Source organism: Lepidothrix coronata, unplaced genomic scaffold (genome assembly GCF_001604755.1).
Source record: "Lepidothrix coronata isolate B3197 unplaced genomic scaffold, Lepidothrix_coronata-1.0 Scaffold162, whole genome shotgun sequence".
In the NCBI taxonomy this organism is placed as follows: Eukaryota; Metazoa; Chordata; class Aves; order Passeriformes; family Pipridae; genus Lepidothrix; species Lepidothrix coronata.
This window is the reverse complement of record NW_016690342.1, coordinates 192699-209192: the sequence shown is the minus strand read 5'-3', so window position 1 is coordinate 209192 and position 16494 is coordinate 192699.

Genomic DNA, 16494 nt, shown 5'->3' with positions numbered 1-16494 from the left:
GCACCTCAAGGTTGTTGGTAATTAAATTGGCTACCCTTTGTCGTTAGCGTAGAAGTTGGGGATTTCAACTGCATAAATTGTTGAGTCCTTCCTTGAGAAAATTCTGCTGTCAGACAGTCATGCAACTCATATCACAAAGATCCTGCATTGTTTCTAGCTGTTCACCATCCTTCAGAAGAAGCAGTTGTGGGGGGAAAAAAGCTTTTAAAGCATTTTTTAAAATACAATCTCTCTGTGGGATTCGGAAAGTCACAAAAGCAATTCAGGAGGTCTTTTCCAATCTGTATTTCTGGTGAAATAGTGCTAAAAAGGAGACATTATCTCCTCTTATCTTGCAGCCAGGAAGTTCTTGGATCTTTAGGTGCTATTGCAAAGCAGTCAGGAAAGCATTAAGCGTATTCATGTTCTCACCTTTCGTGTGGATTAATATGGAAATTCCAGAGGAGTGTGGTGAATGGCTGCCATGACTGGAGCACATTCAGAACTAAGGCTGTCTGAAGGTCATCCTTGTTAAAAGATTTTTCCTTCCCCTATCCTGTGAGAGTCACGGCACCACTCTGAAGAAAAAAGTGCTCCTAAACACATAAAAGAATAAATAGCAATTGGTGCACCTCTACATCCACTGCCTTTTAAAAAGTAACTGAATAACCACTACATAAAACCAAGGCAAGCATAGCTAAGTTGCAGAAGAGCTGTAGAAAATTTTGTAGGAGCTGTACTGTCTGAAGTTCATTGTACTTCTTTTTTCAAGAGTTACCTGGTTACCAGTGGTCTGACATAACAATCCTGCACAGGACAGCAGTCAGCCCAAAAGATTATCACCAAAGTGATAATTTTCCAGGGTTGATGAACGCTGCTGACAGTGGAGAGACAGGCTCGTTTGCAGGGTTACATACCTAGGAACAAGAATATCTCTGGTTCAATTGTCCTGGTTGTGATTTTAAAAGTTTTACTTTAGCACAATCTCACATGAGCAAGCAGTCAGTGTGGTCCTGGTGTCACAGAGATGCTGAATGCCACCAAATTTTGTGTCATGGATATGGAATGCAGTTATGGCCATAACTCCTACTTGTCAGTCCTGCTTTTGCTTACTCTGAGTAACATTGATGCCAAAGTCTAACACTGACTTCACAGTGGTGACCCCCACATGTCACCTCCCTGCACTGTCAGAGCCACATGATGGGCAGATCAGTAGTTTCAAACTGGAGAGTCATCAGAGTCAAAGCAGACAGGATTATAACATCCTGCTGTTCAAGAGGGACTGTCCTTGTCATAGAAATGAGACCCATGTGAAACAAGTCACTGAAAACAAGGTGGCTGCTCGCTGCCCAGAGGCACAGAGCTGACCTTCTTGGCCCACACCTCTTTGTACAACTGTTTAAATTCATTTTCTCTCTATTCACATCGTATTCAGAATAGTACATCAAATACTATGTTATACCTTGCTATGGAGCAGCACAAGGTCTGACAGCCTCTGATTTCTCAAAGCAATGCCTTATTTTCCATTTGTCAGTGGATGGCAAGGCTGTTTCACTGAAGGGGGTCTAGTCCTAAATCCTCTGATAGCTCAACTTTGAGTCTCCCATTTGTCACTACAATTAAGTGGTCATGTTGAACTGTTTCCAGGAGGTTGTGTGTTAAAACAGAGAATTATATAGTGAAGTTAATCATATCATTAATTAACTATCTGGTGTACAGAAGTAACTTTTGTTTGGGTTGGGTTGATGTGAAATGACTTTTTTTTTTCATTTGCTTTTCCTGAAGGAAAATTGAGAAGTTTGTTGAAAATCTATACCCCTTGTGGAGAATTTGGATTTGTTGAAACATTTTTCTTAGCATAAATTTTCTTCCTTGTGTAATACATCTAGACGTTTTTGAAAAAAGCATAGGAGCAACATCACTGTCACTGTATCTGGATTTCCTGTAATCTCCAGCAGAACTGCTGTGCTGAAAATGAAGAATATACATATGTGGTGTTTAGAGTTCAGCCTTATTTTCTTTAAAGGTAATTAAAAGTTCCTCTTATTTTCAGAAAACTTACCACTGGTTACCCCTTACCACTCTGTCTGACAAAGTCCGCTGTCAACCACTTCAACGAGTCACCAAGGCTGAAATGGCAAAGAACAAATTGCCAATAGTAGCTCCTGTTTCCATTGTGGAAGTGAATTTGACCTTATGAGGCACTGACTCAGCTGAATGGACAACAGGTGAAGAACTGGAACAATAGTGCCAGTTCTGCTGGAGCATGTCAAGCTATATTGCAGTGCCTCCTTTGGGTTGGGATAGCTTCACCTGTACTCAGCACCTGTGGCTTAAAAGTCTCTTTTATTTTGTTTTGCGGAGTGAGATATACCAAGAATTATTTTAATATGAAAGAGAGAACCCAGGTATTTAAGTTCTGGCAATAAGGCCACAGGAACTTTCATGTGAGACATTTTTCTGGCTTTTATTTTACCCATGGTTATCCAAAACCTTTCCCAAAAAAATAGGACTTTTATTTTAAAAAAATAAACAGAGAACAAGCTTGAAGAAGTGTAACTATAGGTTTTCTTTCTTTTCATCACTTAATAAAACAGAGCTATTAAGTGAAAAGGAAAGTCACTTTCACAGGTCACCCTAATTAATCTTCATCAATTGCAATAATATCAAGCAACATATAGGGGTTCTTCTCAATAACTATAATAGAACAAAGAGGAAAAAAAAAGACAAAAATACAAACCCTCCCTCTGGAGTTCACAGTCAAGGTAATAAAATGCAGAAAGACAGCGCAGGAGAGCAGTGAGACAGCATTGCTGGCTGTAATCAAACCACACCATTAAACTAACACTTTTTTTTGTTGTTTTGCAGTGGTTACACACCAGCAAGGCCTTTACTGCTCCTCCCACTGCCCCACCAGCGAGCAGGATGGAGGTGAACAAGTTGGGAGGCGACACAGCTGTGACAGTGGACCCTGACTGACCAAAGGGATAATTCCACACCATATAATGTCATGCTCAGTAATAAAAGCTGAGAAGATGAAGTGATGAAGAAGATGAAGTGACAGCATTTGTCTTCCCAGCTAACTGTTATGCATGATGGAACCCAGCTTTCCTGGAGATGGCTGAGCACCTGCCTGCTCATGGGAAGTGGAGAATGAATTCCTTGTTTTATTTTATTTGTGTCCACAGCTTTTACTTTACTTTTTAAACTGTCTATCTCAACACAGGAGTTTTTTGCACTTTTACCCTTCTGATTCTCTTCTCCATTCCACTGGGGTGAGTGCACAAACAGCTGTGTGGATTTAAATCAGCATCATCCTAAAAGTGCTTGGGGATTTGAGTTTTTTTAAAGAAATGGTAGTTAAGCTCTTCAAAACTCAATAAGCATTTCACACTTTTCAGTGACATTCAAGTCAGAACTAATTGCTGTATGTCTAGAAAGCAATCCTTACAAAGTAGAACAAAGTATGAAGGCCAATGTTTATACTGGTTTATTTTAGAGTTGCTGCTTGTAGAATAGGCATTTTGTTTCTGGACCTTTGAGCATTGGTTAGATGAGGAATAGGAAAGTTTTCTTTCATTGGGTCAGTAAAATTCAATTAAAATAACATTTTCCAAACCAAGTCTTATTTTATACTTAGCAAACCTATCTTTGCCCAAAATGAATTTACTACAAAGCAAGGCAGTACATATTTTCCACCAGAACATAAGTATTACTCTACTGAAAGCAAAATTGCAACACTGTTGACTTTAAAAGTAAGCTTATATAATAATTAGGGATGCAATATTCTGTGATGGTATTTCAGTTTCCGTAGGGGTTTTTATTTGAAAAGGAAAGACTTAGATCTATTTTGTTGTTGATGCTTATTTGCTCCTGACATAATTAAATTGTAAGACAATATGCTTTGTAAATTGGAAATTTTTACAGTTCCACTTGTCTTGGATAAAGTATATATGTTTTGTAAAAGTTTGTTCCAGTTCATTTCCAGTTGACAATGTTTCTAGGGCAGCTGGCTAAGAGTGGAATTAGGGTGGGATTTTGCCATCCCTGTGGTCAGGACCTCTAAGAGTAAATAGGAACCCAAGTGACTGATTTGTTTTCTCCTCATGGAGAGAACACATGTTCAATTTATAAACTGTAAGTTTAGCTTACATGGAGACAGCACTACAAATGTGAAATCTACATCTCCTGTGGAAAAAATGTCACACAGAGCAGCATTTGTGCTGGACCTGTATATTACTTCACACTGGCCAATTGTAAAATTGTAGTGTAGGAGTACAGAGGAAGTAAAATAATATGTACTCCCTTTTCTGTATTTTGTGCATCCACAGTGATGAAGACAAGATGCCTCTCTTTTCTTCCTGCTCATTCACATGGCAGTATGTCAGCTCTGCACAGTCTTTCCCCAGCTGCCTTCTCTTCTAGCTGTTGGAATCCTTCACCTGTTATGCTTAGCACTGAGTTTTATATCTATATCTAGATATAGATATATACATACACACATAATCTTTTAAAATTGGAAACCTTTCCACAAGGCTCTCAAAATAAGTTGACTGGTTAGCCAAATAAGCTGTTATCTACTTACTAAAGAATGCATTAAAAAAAATGGCAGGATAAACAGTTTTAACTTTTAACAAATAAAATAGCTATACTTGTATTTTCATTTTCGCTTCACAGCTTTTGCTAGTAATAGCTCTATGCCGATAAAATTCAATTACAAAATAAAATAAGAACTGGTTAATTCTTTTTAGTATGGGTGGAAAGTCGAACAGAATTTCAGTATTGAATCAGGGCTACTCAACAAAAACTCAGGGAGAGTGCACATCAAAGTTCATGTTAAAATGTGTGTTCATTATGTTGTCTGTAGAGGAAGGGGCTATCAAATATGAATCATTTTTAGGGAGAAGCTTCAGGGTTGTTTGCTAAATTTGAGCTTGACTTAATGTTGATTGAGGATTCCAAGCTAACCATTTACTGCTTGATGTCTTTAACATTTTTTTAATCCAGCTGTTATTGTACCAGTACATTGTTTTGCATTTGCTTTTGAATGTATAGACTTCTTTCCAGCAAGGTTTTGGGACATGGTAATGGCCACACAGGGTCATCTCTACCTCCCACAACATGTTGTGTCCAACTGTTGCTAAAAGCAGATACCTGAGGAAGCACAAGAGCAAAATGGTGATATAGTGGTATTTCCTGTGAAATTCTCCTTGCCAGGAGACTTCTGAGCACTACAGTTCTCCCTTCAAATGTGCACGTGTTGGGGTGCACTCTGAAGTGCAGGAGGAACACAAGATTTCCCTCTGCGTGTGCCACCTGCCCTAAGCCTGCACCAAAGTGTTCTCCTGACTGTAAAGAACATGAATAATTAATCACTTCTCAAAACACTTCAGCCAGAGCACAATACTCTGCATGGACCTTCATGTGCAAATGAGGAATTGAAGCTTCCTGCTGCCAAAAAATTAAAACCCAAACACCTGTGAGTGTATATTTTGAGTAATTTTAAGGAGAAGAAAGTGCAGGGAAGTTTTATTTTTGAGTGACAGAAAACCTCCTTTTATTTATTCATGGTAAAGCCTCCCTGAACTCTTTCTTTATCACTGTTAGCTCCTAGAACCTTTAAGCTTATTTCTGCATGGCTCTGCATATGCAACAGATGTTAATGAAAAACAGAAATCTTTAAAAAACCATCCCCCCAAATGTGCTCCAAGTTTCTTAGCTCGTTTCTTGAATCTGATTGATAACTTCTTCGTTTCAGCAGTTTTCAAATATATTTTTGCAAATTTCAAATAAGAGAAACTGAAAGGCTTCCTCTCATGCACACTACTGATCCTTAATGCTCCCCTATGGATTAACGTTATTTTCATACGTCTGAAAACCTTATTGACTGGGCAGAAACAAACTGTTCATTGCCTTATAGCATCAATTTTTCATTGGGAAGGAAACATATTTATGCACTTCAAAACTCATTAAATAATTAACTTGTTTCAACTGCTGTAAAAAAACAGATCTAACTGCCAATACCTGCCCAGTGAACCTTGTATAGCTGGGTTTATTCTACAAGGACTAAAGGTTATCTTACAGAGACCTAGCACCTACCTTCAAATAAGAAGCTAAGATGCAGTTGTGAATAGTTTGAAAGCTTAACTCTTGTGGTCAGCCAGTGACAGATCCTACAATCTCAGGACTCTCCTGCATCCAGCAATAGGAGTCTGAGTTTTATAAATGCCTTGCACTGTCACGAGCCCTTTTGGTTTTTTTGGTCTCTGGAAAAAAAGAAAATCAGATTCAATGTTCTCAAAACAGAGTAACTGTTCTCATTCTGACACAATAGCAGGTGAAAGTGACCACCACAACCCAGCATACATCCATTTGTGCAGAATAAGAGCATTTGCAAGTAAAGTCTACGAGTAATTAGAAAGTGTGGAGAAAATTCTGCAGGAAAGCAGAGAAATTTTCATTATCCATAAAAAGTGTTTCTTATTGCTAGCAGTGAGCAAGGACATATTGAGCTTTTCGTACCAGTCCCATATTTATTGCAAATATCAGAGTCCTTATCTATAAGGCCCAGGGAAAATGAGCAGGGAATTCTCACTGAAAAGAGACATGACAGAATAGTTTTGAGTTTTGAAATCCAGAAGTGAATGTTGAGATGCATGCAATAGGTGATTTCTTATAGCTGTGTCTGTAAATAAATCCTGCATAATAGCAAGTGCTTCAGGCACCTGATATAACTTTCTCCTTGGTTTGTGGATTTTTGTGGGTTTTTTTTCCCTACGGATCTTGTTGTCTGCATAAATTGTGGGAAAATTAAAGAGACACCTTATTTCACGTGTATAAAAAGATTGGTTTAAAGATGGTGTTTAATGCAGTTCAGTTTGCAAACTTGTCAGTCTAGAAACTAGGACAAGAGTTCAACACAGACAGCCTAGACCTATCTGATCATCCTTGCACCCCAAGACAGGGTATGGCATATTTTATAAGCTGGTGCTAAAAGGTTTAATGCTTCCTCCCGAGACCTCCCCACTGGTGTGAAATGAAGGGTTGGTAGAAGGAGAAGAAAGACCCTTGAGCGCAGATATCAGTGGAAACAAGTAAGTCATGGTAGAAGTGTTTCAGGCAGACACAAGAGCAGGGCAGGCATGTCCACAGCTCACTGGTCCATCAGCTTTTCCCTTCCAGGAGACATATCTGTGGCAGAATTGTAGGCTACACTGCTTACTATAGGGGAGCATTATCATTGCACGTTTGAAGCCATATGATAGGGCATTTTTTGGAAGAGGATGTCAGGTTTGCCTAACACTGTTTGCGTTACAGGACCAAATGACTTGCTCTTTTTCTTTTAGAGTATCCAAACTACCTTGATCTTTCCTGGAAAGATGTCAAACCTGATTCAAGCCCCAGTTTAATTAAAATACCTTAATTAATGTCTTATCTAGAACTGTACTAATGGGCTGGAAGAGTTTCTGTGGGAACAATACATTACTAGGTAAAGGACAACACAAATAAGTATTGCTTGTGCTAGAGTCTAGACAGCTTGGGACAGCAGAATGGGAAATACATATATCCAGACAAAACCAAAAAAAGAAACTTTTTTTCTTATTGAAGCACATAAGAACTCTAGTTATGGATAGGGTTTCTGTTCTGCTAGTTAATGTAAAGCTGTGTAGCAAAAAGGCAACGCTTTTGAAATAGACCGATCACAGTGTGCCCAACTGCCTTTATGGAAGTCATTAAACCAAGTCATAGTTTTGTTTTAGTGATGGTGGTAACCAGTTATTGTGACTTCCAAGCTACACTGGGACAGATAAAAATCATCTAAATTGCAAAGCAATCAATTAGAGAAATGTTTATAGTTGTGTGAGATAGGGAACTTTTGCACCAGTCAACCTTGCCACAATCAATAAAAGCTGAGTCATAAATAACCTGCTGCATTAGAGCTCCTTGGTCTTGGATTTTCTGTTTGTGAAAAAGGGATGAGAACACTCTACCTACTGGTCTATAAGAGCATGAATGTTTGAAGCCATGGACACCTGACTTTCCACTTTCTCCTTACCCTGAACAGTCATTTATATTAGCATAGTGTCCATGGAGATTAACGTTTCAGATACAATTTCCAATGGGGTGATTACTATTAGTTAACTGACAATTCAATCTCTTCTTATAAAAAAATCTATTATGAGACAGGGCAGATACACAAGCAATGTTTGGACAGGATGCTACAAACTTTGACCATCTCGAAGCAATTAAAAGTCAAGGGACCATTAGGAAAATACTGTCTAAAATGCCATCAGGAAAAAACTGTTGGGTTTCTGTTTCTTCCTCAAAGTAAATTTGCTTTTTCTTTTGCTGGTCCAGATAAGCAAGAGACCGGCAGTGACAAGCACTGAAATTTCCATTGCAGTGCCACTCATGACACAAGGCTGCAAGCTCCTCCAGAGAATCTCTGCACACCACCATAGATGAAATAAATGGCCTTGGTTTGTCTCTCAGAAGAGCAAGGAGGAGACAGAATAGACTTTTCTCAGGAACTGTACCCATCATCATAGTTCCTTTTCAAATAAAGCTGGACTGCAGCAGGATTGATGGTGTCTCTGAGAGCTCAGGGAATCAATACAGCCAGCAGGAAAAGGCAAAGGCAAACTGCTGTATCTTCTTAAATGAGAATTGATTTTTATCCATTGTCCATTCCCATGGCAAAGGAACAAGCTTATCACTTCAAATCAAGAATAGAAGGGAGACTAATTCTCTGTCTTGGGAAAGGACAGGAGCTCAGTAAAGGTCACTAAGACCAACACTGTATTAAAGAAATCTTTTTTTGCTTTAGTCCCTGACAAAGAAAGTAGACTTGGGCTACTCAGCTGTCTGTCTTTCCTCCCACATTGCTGTCTGAGGCTGCAAGGAAACCAGAGTGCGCTACCGAGGGAAAAAAACCAAACATGTTCATGCATTCTTCAGTAATAAAGAAAATCTGCAACATTTGCAGCCAGAGAACTCTGCCTCTCCTGGGAGAAGCCCTGGAAGCACTAAGAACTCTGTGTTTTGCACGAGTCAACACCATGGATGACAGAGCTCTGTAGGGCTCCCAGCTACCCAACCATGAGACTGCCTCACCAGCTCCTCTGAAAGATGTTTCCCCAGCCAGCTCCTTCTGGCATTCCAGTTCTCCCATATGATAGATGGTCTAGATGGAGTAGAAAAACAAGGTTTATTTTTTTAGGGCAGACAGATGAAGCACAAGCAGAAAACACACCCTTTCATTTGTGCCTTTGAGTAAGCTTCACACAGCCCTAAAACTCATTGCATTTTCCCATAATTGCACACCAACTGTTATGATTAAAACAAACACCATCAGTCCAGCTTTGCTTCCCTACAACCAACAATGCTTGGTTTCCTTAATGCCTTCTGCACTAGGAATAATAAATATATTAAAATATACATATATTTACATATAAATTTATTCACAAGGATGCTTTACAAACATGGAATGGAGCTAATTTCACTACAGCAGAAGGCAACAGGACTAAAATATCTTGTTTAGCTCCACTTGATCTGTGGTGTGGTGTGTGCAGAGAGGCAGGTGCTCCAAGCACTGCTGATGTAGAACTGAGGCTCGGCAGAATCTTAATGACATTCATGAGCTTGCTAAGTTTGTGTCACTTCAAAATCCGCCAGAGAAGTTCTCCAAAGCTCAGAAGTCAAGTGGCATTCATTTGCAGTCCATGTACTGATGTCCTTTTCTCCTGCTACAGTGGCATCAATCTTCATGCTGGGTGAAACTGGTGGGTCTCATTCCTTACGTGACGATGAAAGGGAAGGGCACTTTGTCTGTACAGGAAATTTGTAGAGCTGTATGTGTTGTATGTGGCTTTCAGGTTGGCTTCAGAAAAAGCCTTGTTTAGAAGAGAGAAGACAGTGTACTACTGAAGGGGACTTCTAAAAATTCTCAGTGATGTTGGTGCGATTTATAACCAGATCAGAACACACCCTGAGCCCCACTTTATTTCTTCACAGCCCCCAGATCCTCAATATGCCAGCTCAGAGTAACCACCATGTTGAGTCTAACTCTGAGCACTTTCATATGTTCCTTTGGAGCTCCCAAATCCCTTTTGTTTAGCTTTTCGAGTTTGTTACATTTTGAAGAAAAGAAAAAATGCCACTGTAAACTATTCCTTCTCTTATAACTCTCCTTATTAAAAGAGATGGCTAGGCTTGTATTAAAAATTCGATGTATTTTATGACCAGTTCACTTTTGCAAAAGAATGTGTAGAGACTACTCTGGATTTTGGTGAGGGGAGTGGGTTTTTGGGAGCAATGCTTGCAGAAAGCATGTTTTATAAGTATCTGTGACCAGGAGAAAGGCATTTTGGGTGGGAGATAAATCTGTCACAAAGCTGTCACAGCTGACAGACTTTTCTGTTTATGTTATTCTGTCTAATTTGGTCTCTTCTGTTGACAGGAGTGTGTCTCTCATAGTTGTTTACCAAAAGGTTTTCTGAGATATAAAATAATTAGAAGCAATCACAATCTAGCTTTGTGACTTTAGGTAAGGAGGAGGATTCAAGATACTGCTTTCGTGAGAGAAAGAAAAGAAGATAATTAAAAGGAACTATAGAATTTCTGGATTAACTCTATAAAGTGATTGTTTCTACCTTTTCATGGAAATCGTACAGACCCAGCGGTTTTGGTCACAAACTTTTCTTTGCATTTGCTCAGTGAACTAACACTGTGCCACATAATTGGCAAATTTGATTACACAGTGATGATAATTGATATATTCAGCAAAAGCAGTTCATAAACTGCCAGAAAATCAACTAATTCATTAAAAATCAGCATGTCTGCCACCAGAGACTAAGACACTAGGTTCCATTGACTAAATTAAACACAACTAGTAATTTGATTAGACAACCTATTACATAGAATTAAAAAAAAAAAGTGGTTCCAAAGAAGTATACAGTTTGAAAGCCAGGAGGAAAAATTTTCATCATTTAAGCTTAACTGAAAGACAAATGATAGTTCTTTGAAGTATGTGATCACAACAAGCCATTTCAACTCAGAGGAAAGATTTAAAAGTTTGATGGGCCCAGTACCACACAGTCCCTGAATGAAGATTTCTTTATTAGCAACAAAAAGTAGGTTAATTAATTCCAAACATTTTTAGTGGATGATGAAATGTCACCATATTATTTTGTAACCTTTGTAGAATATGAATGCTCAGATATCACCTCTGGTAAACAGAGGTGAGGCTGGAGGATGAACCAAATACAAGGTTAAGATGCCCTATCGCTGATCATGGTACTGGGGCTCGTGCCAGTGTATGTAAGAAACCATCTCATGACATATCTTTGCAGACTCTTGACAGAACTGCTTACGGCAGTAGGATCTTGCCCAATGCATTGCTCATTAAATCTCTTTATGTTTAAGCACAAACATGTGTTTAATACTGTCAAAGGGTACAATAAAAGTTCTCTAGAATATAAAATAAAAACCTGAAACTTTGGGGTCAATGAAAATCTACTTGTCTGGGTCCTTTGTATACACAGAAATTTGCAAAGTAATCATCTGCATCACTTAACACACATCTAACTACTGAAAACTATTGCATGAGAGACACATTGTGGTATGGATGGATACCATGCTTTCTTTTTGTACCTTGTCTAAGTTGTTGACCTGAACATATGTCAGCACTCCATGAACAGCATTTTTCTTCTGGAGTTGCTCTAGATTACTCTGTAAATAGGAAAATGCCTTTGTTACTCAGAGGGAGGGGAAGAGGTTGTGGTCTGTACCAAAGGATGTCAGGGCTGAATAGTTTTAATTTGTTCACCCAAAGACTCCTCAAAATTTAAAACATGTTTTGAACACACTTTATTTTGGAATATATGTCTAGTTACCAGGGTTAAAGGTTTGACACATGACTGTATAGCAGTTTGACCTGTTCCTCCTTTTGCAATTGGTGTGTTCTGAATTAAATTGTTTTATTGCTTGTTTCATGCACCAGCTGAGAACGTTGGTCTAATATGTACTGAAAGCCTTCAACTATCCTATCATTTTAATTATTCCTGAAATACTGATGGCAGAGGAGGCACTCCCTGAGACTACAAGGATAATGATCGTTTCCTTGAAAAGCCAAAGGTGACAGGAGCAATGTTTGAGTGGGGATTACTCATTCATTAGGTAAATTCTGTATTTCCTCTGCTAAGAACCAACTGCTTGGACCATCAGGAGTTAATCAAGCAGCTGTGTTCTATCAGCTCTATTTTACACATGCAGAAGCATATTAACAGCCTTGTGAGGTGACTGAACTGCTACTCCCAAAAATAATTCTAATGTGCTAGTCTCACATTTACAGTTATCTAATTTTATCTTTCTCAGCCATCATGCCTCACCCTAGAAGCATGTCTTTATTCTGGATTTGCACCTCCAAAAATAGCAGAATACTGTCAAATTAAGGACGATTCTACCAAGTACATCTCTTTCGCCTGACAAGGGACTGCCACAAACTACACACCCTCATGGTACAGCTGAGGGTCCCTTGTTCATCTTGACTCTCGAGAGCTGTTTCTGGAGGCCAGAATTCACAACAGTTTTAAGCTAAACAACATTCCAAGCTGAAGGAAATTGGGTCTTTTGTTTTCTGTCTGGACGACCCTTTGTATAAGTGAAACAAAACCTCTGCCAGAGAGGTACTGTCAGTAATGACACAGAAGAGTAAACATGAACTCCAAGTCGGCACTGGTTGTCCTCATGCATTTTGAATGTCCTTGTTCTGCCTGGCGAGGTTTGCAGGGGAAGTCCATTGAAGACATAATGCTAAAGTTAGGGTTTTTAAGTGCAGGGTTGTATCTGAGGATACAGGAGAAATCATTACGGGCTCTGGTCTGACCTAATCAAATTGAGGAGTAATTGACCTTAGCAACCACTTATTCAGTCAGCATTATTGTAAAAAGAACTTATACAAGATCAAGCAATTGCTGCCCTGTCCTTGAAAATAACTAGCTAACATAAACCCACACATGACAATCACAATTAATAATTTTTTTTTTTATCAAAGGGGAATTAACACTGCTTCCATGTATGCAATCAAGTTTTGTAACAATCTTAAAACTTGGAAAACTACGACCAATGTTAATTAGCTAGCAATACTTATTATTATCATTGTTCCTATTGTTTAATAGCTGCATTATCACAAAAGCAAGAGCCATTGTGTTCAGGATAGTGCACAGATACCCTAAAAGTTGGTATTTACTTCAAAACACAATTGTATCAGGATTAAAGTGGAAAAACCACATGACAGAGAAGTATGCACAGCATTTATAATCTAGCCAGCACGTAGCTCAATTGAACCTACTAAAATGGAAATCATATGAGAACTCTTGCACTATTATACAGAAAAGATTAGAGGTCAGATTTCAAAAACACTAATTCAGAAAGAATAAGAGTCTTGCAGACCAGGGGCTTCCAGAGAAGTTGAGGGAAGCTTTTATGGAATATAATCTTCTTCAGTGTTCAGGAGGGCAACTATGTTTAGCAGCCTGGTGGCTGCTTGAGACATCAATCTGTGAACTTTGGTCTCCCACCCAGATGCAAATTGGTGGGAGGTAAACACAGCTTGTATGTCAACAAGTCCTTCAAGACAGTTAACTGAGAAGGTGGGAAAATGCTTCCATTTCAAAGAGCAGCACTTCTGACCAACTAATGAGTATGCATTCCCTGCTCCTATTCCTTACTAGAAAGCTTCTAAACTACGTGCTCTGTCATCTCTGTGTGAAGCATGTCTGTTGTGCTGATGGCTATATGACAAGCTCTACAGCAAACAACTGGGCATAAGAGCATGTGTTCTTATCTACCTGTGCAAAAGCAGTAGATGTGGCAATTGTGGTCAGGAGTGCAGTGATCAAGTGATACTTCTCTTCAGGAGGGGCTGAGTGAACAGCAATGTAGGATGTATTTTTGCAAAAGGAGCAGGAGTGTATATTGATATGGTATGGAATATGGTAAATATGGCATCTTATAAGAAAGTCATTAAAAAAATAAAAACATGTATATGTTCCTTGAATGCGGTTATACCTTTCTAATGGCAAGATTTTATTTGTGCTTTCTGGGTATGTTGATTTGAGTGGCATAAATATAGAAAAACACAAGTATGAATGAAACTTGTAAAGCCCTACAATATCAGCATCCCTGAAGTTTCCTTATACACATTTAATGTGGAAGGATCTTACTGTTATTTTTAAGCATTCCTTGTACTTAGATTCACACATACATCTCTCTGCAGTACTTCACTTTCCAGTAGAAAATAAAAAAAAAAAGATTAACAATTCTCCTTCGGTTTGTGTTGTTATAATAGGTAATAACAAACTTGACCCCAGCAACTTGTAGCACAGGAAATGCAAAGGAACTTAACCTGAAAGTTTGAATCATTCCCTGTAGTTTAGCAGAGATAACCTTGGGTTCTGAGTTCAGCTGCTTTTCTGCTTCTCCTTCAGTACTCCCATGTGGGATACTGAAGGAGCTTGGTGACAGATTTTTAAATGTAGCATTGACAACATGATTTGAATCATAATAGGGATATAAATAAATGTTTAAAAGTTCCTGGTAGCACCAAGCCTATTAGTGCTAAGGGAAGTTTTTTAGGCAGGGGAGGGGAAGAATGATGCTACTGAGATTTTATAAAGTCAGCAGACACAAAAATCCCATTTGTCCCACCCGTAGCTATTATGATCCTGCTTGACAGGAGAGAGGAAGAATCATTCAACTGGGAAGAGTAAAGAGTCTGCCTTCCACATCCATCTCCAGTGCTGAAGAAGAGAAGCTGTGCAGCTGACAGTCATCGTGCTCTTGGGCTGATGATAGAGGGGAAAAGAATGGAAGAGAAAGAGGGAACTCTAGGCAGACTTTAACAGAACATGAGACAATTATTGTAAGCTTTTGAAACTGTTGATGCTTAGTAATTTTGTTACTGTGCAGTTAAAATCAAAACACGGATGTCAAATATGTGTAGTGACCATTACCGTTGCAAAGGTTTTTAAGTGTTTTTAAGTGTTTTTTTCATTCAGGTCTCAAACTCTATAAAAAGCAAGCCCTCTTCCTGCTCACAACACTGTACATCACACACCAAATCAATGCTAAGGGAGATTCTGTGCAAAAGGTTTATAGACTTCTCCATTATCTACCAGGAGCCCCATGGCTGATTCAGGGGTTTAAGCATCTTTTTATAGGTACTACAACGGAGAGATTATTCTCATACAAGCAGTTCCACAATAATCTGCTTCTGTTGACTTAAATATGCATCGTTTTTTTTTCCTATCTTATTCTCTTTTACTTTCATGAATACCTCCTACCATGATGTACAGTCTTGTCCTCCAAATTCAAAGGTAAGTTCTGCAGGTACTACTGCCTCTAAAAAAAATGGTAGAGCCCCACAAAATGATAAACATAAAGCTGATGTTGCATACATTAAACTAAGCTGAAAATTTTCTAAGGTGACCTGTTGAAAAATGCTGATGTTACAGAATGAAAATATCTTGCAGATAAATGTTATTTTCATTCAAGTTCTTACTGTACAATTATTGTTAAGTCTTTCTATCAGAAAGTTGAAAGGATTAGTTTCAAAAAAGTCCTAACATTTTTACCCATCCTGTTTTTTTTAGCTAAATAACAGAATAAGACTATCAGATTACCAGCTCTGAGCTTGTTGAAATGAAATGCTGTGTATGGTGAGAGTAAAATATTTCTGCATATTTTGTTTACAAAATATTCTGAGATTTTCATCCCAATTTAAGACAATGTAGAATTTTGAAATTTCAGTATCTTGGATGGTAATTCCTTTTTCCAGCCTCATGTAGCCATTGGAGAATAAGAACAAAGCAGCAGAGCCTCCAAAGAAATGTAAGAAAGAGAAAATACAGTGGTTGGTAATTATAAACACAGCGGACTGAGAAAAAACTAGTAGCTTACCTGAAGCACTGTGACCTTTAGCAAATGAGTGATTTTATTAAATTCAAATTTTGATTTAGTACCTGGGTTGGCAGGCATTACTGTGAGATTCTCAATGTTGTTAATGAATTTCTATGTTAATTTGCTTTTTATCATTTTAATGCACTGGATATTTCTATTTTAAACCCTACACATTTATATCAAGGAACAGTTTTACCCTGCCACTGACTTTGCTTTCACTGAATTGTCTTTCTCAAGTGCAAGTATCGTCTCGTTGCTGCTCAAGTAGTTGCCTAGGTCAGTCCAGAGCAGAGGAGTCCACAAGCATTCATTCATTTATCTCTGTGCACTTCAGTATGTGTGGGTGACAGGTCTCAGCGTGGAGGTTACATGGATGGGAAGGCCTCAGAGTAGCAACCTGTGTCCTCAGACTGGCCCTGGGTTTTGTGTAAAACATCACTGTGTAGTTGGGCTGCTCTCCTTCTTTCCTCTCTTAAATCCCAGAGACTGGGATACGTAAGAAGAAGAAAGGGCTTGTTCTTCCTGACTCAAAAAATCTGACAAAGCCGTAGATTG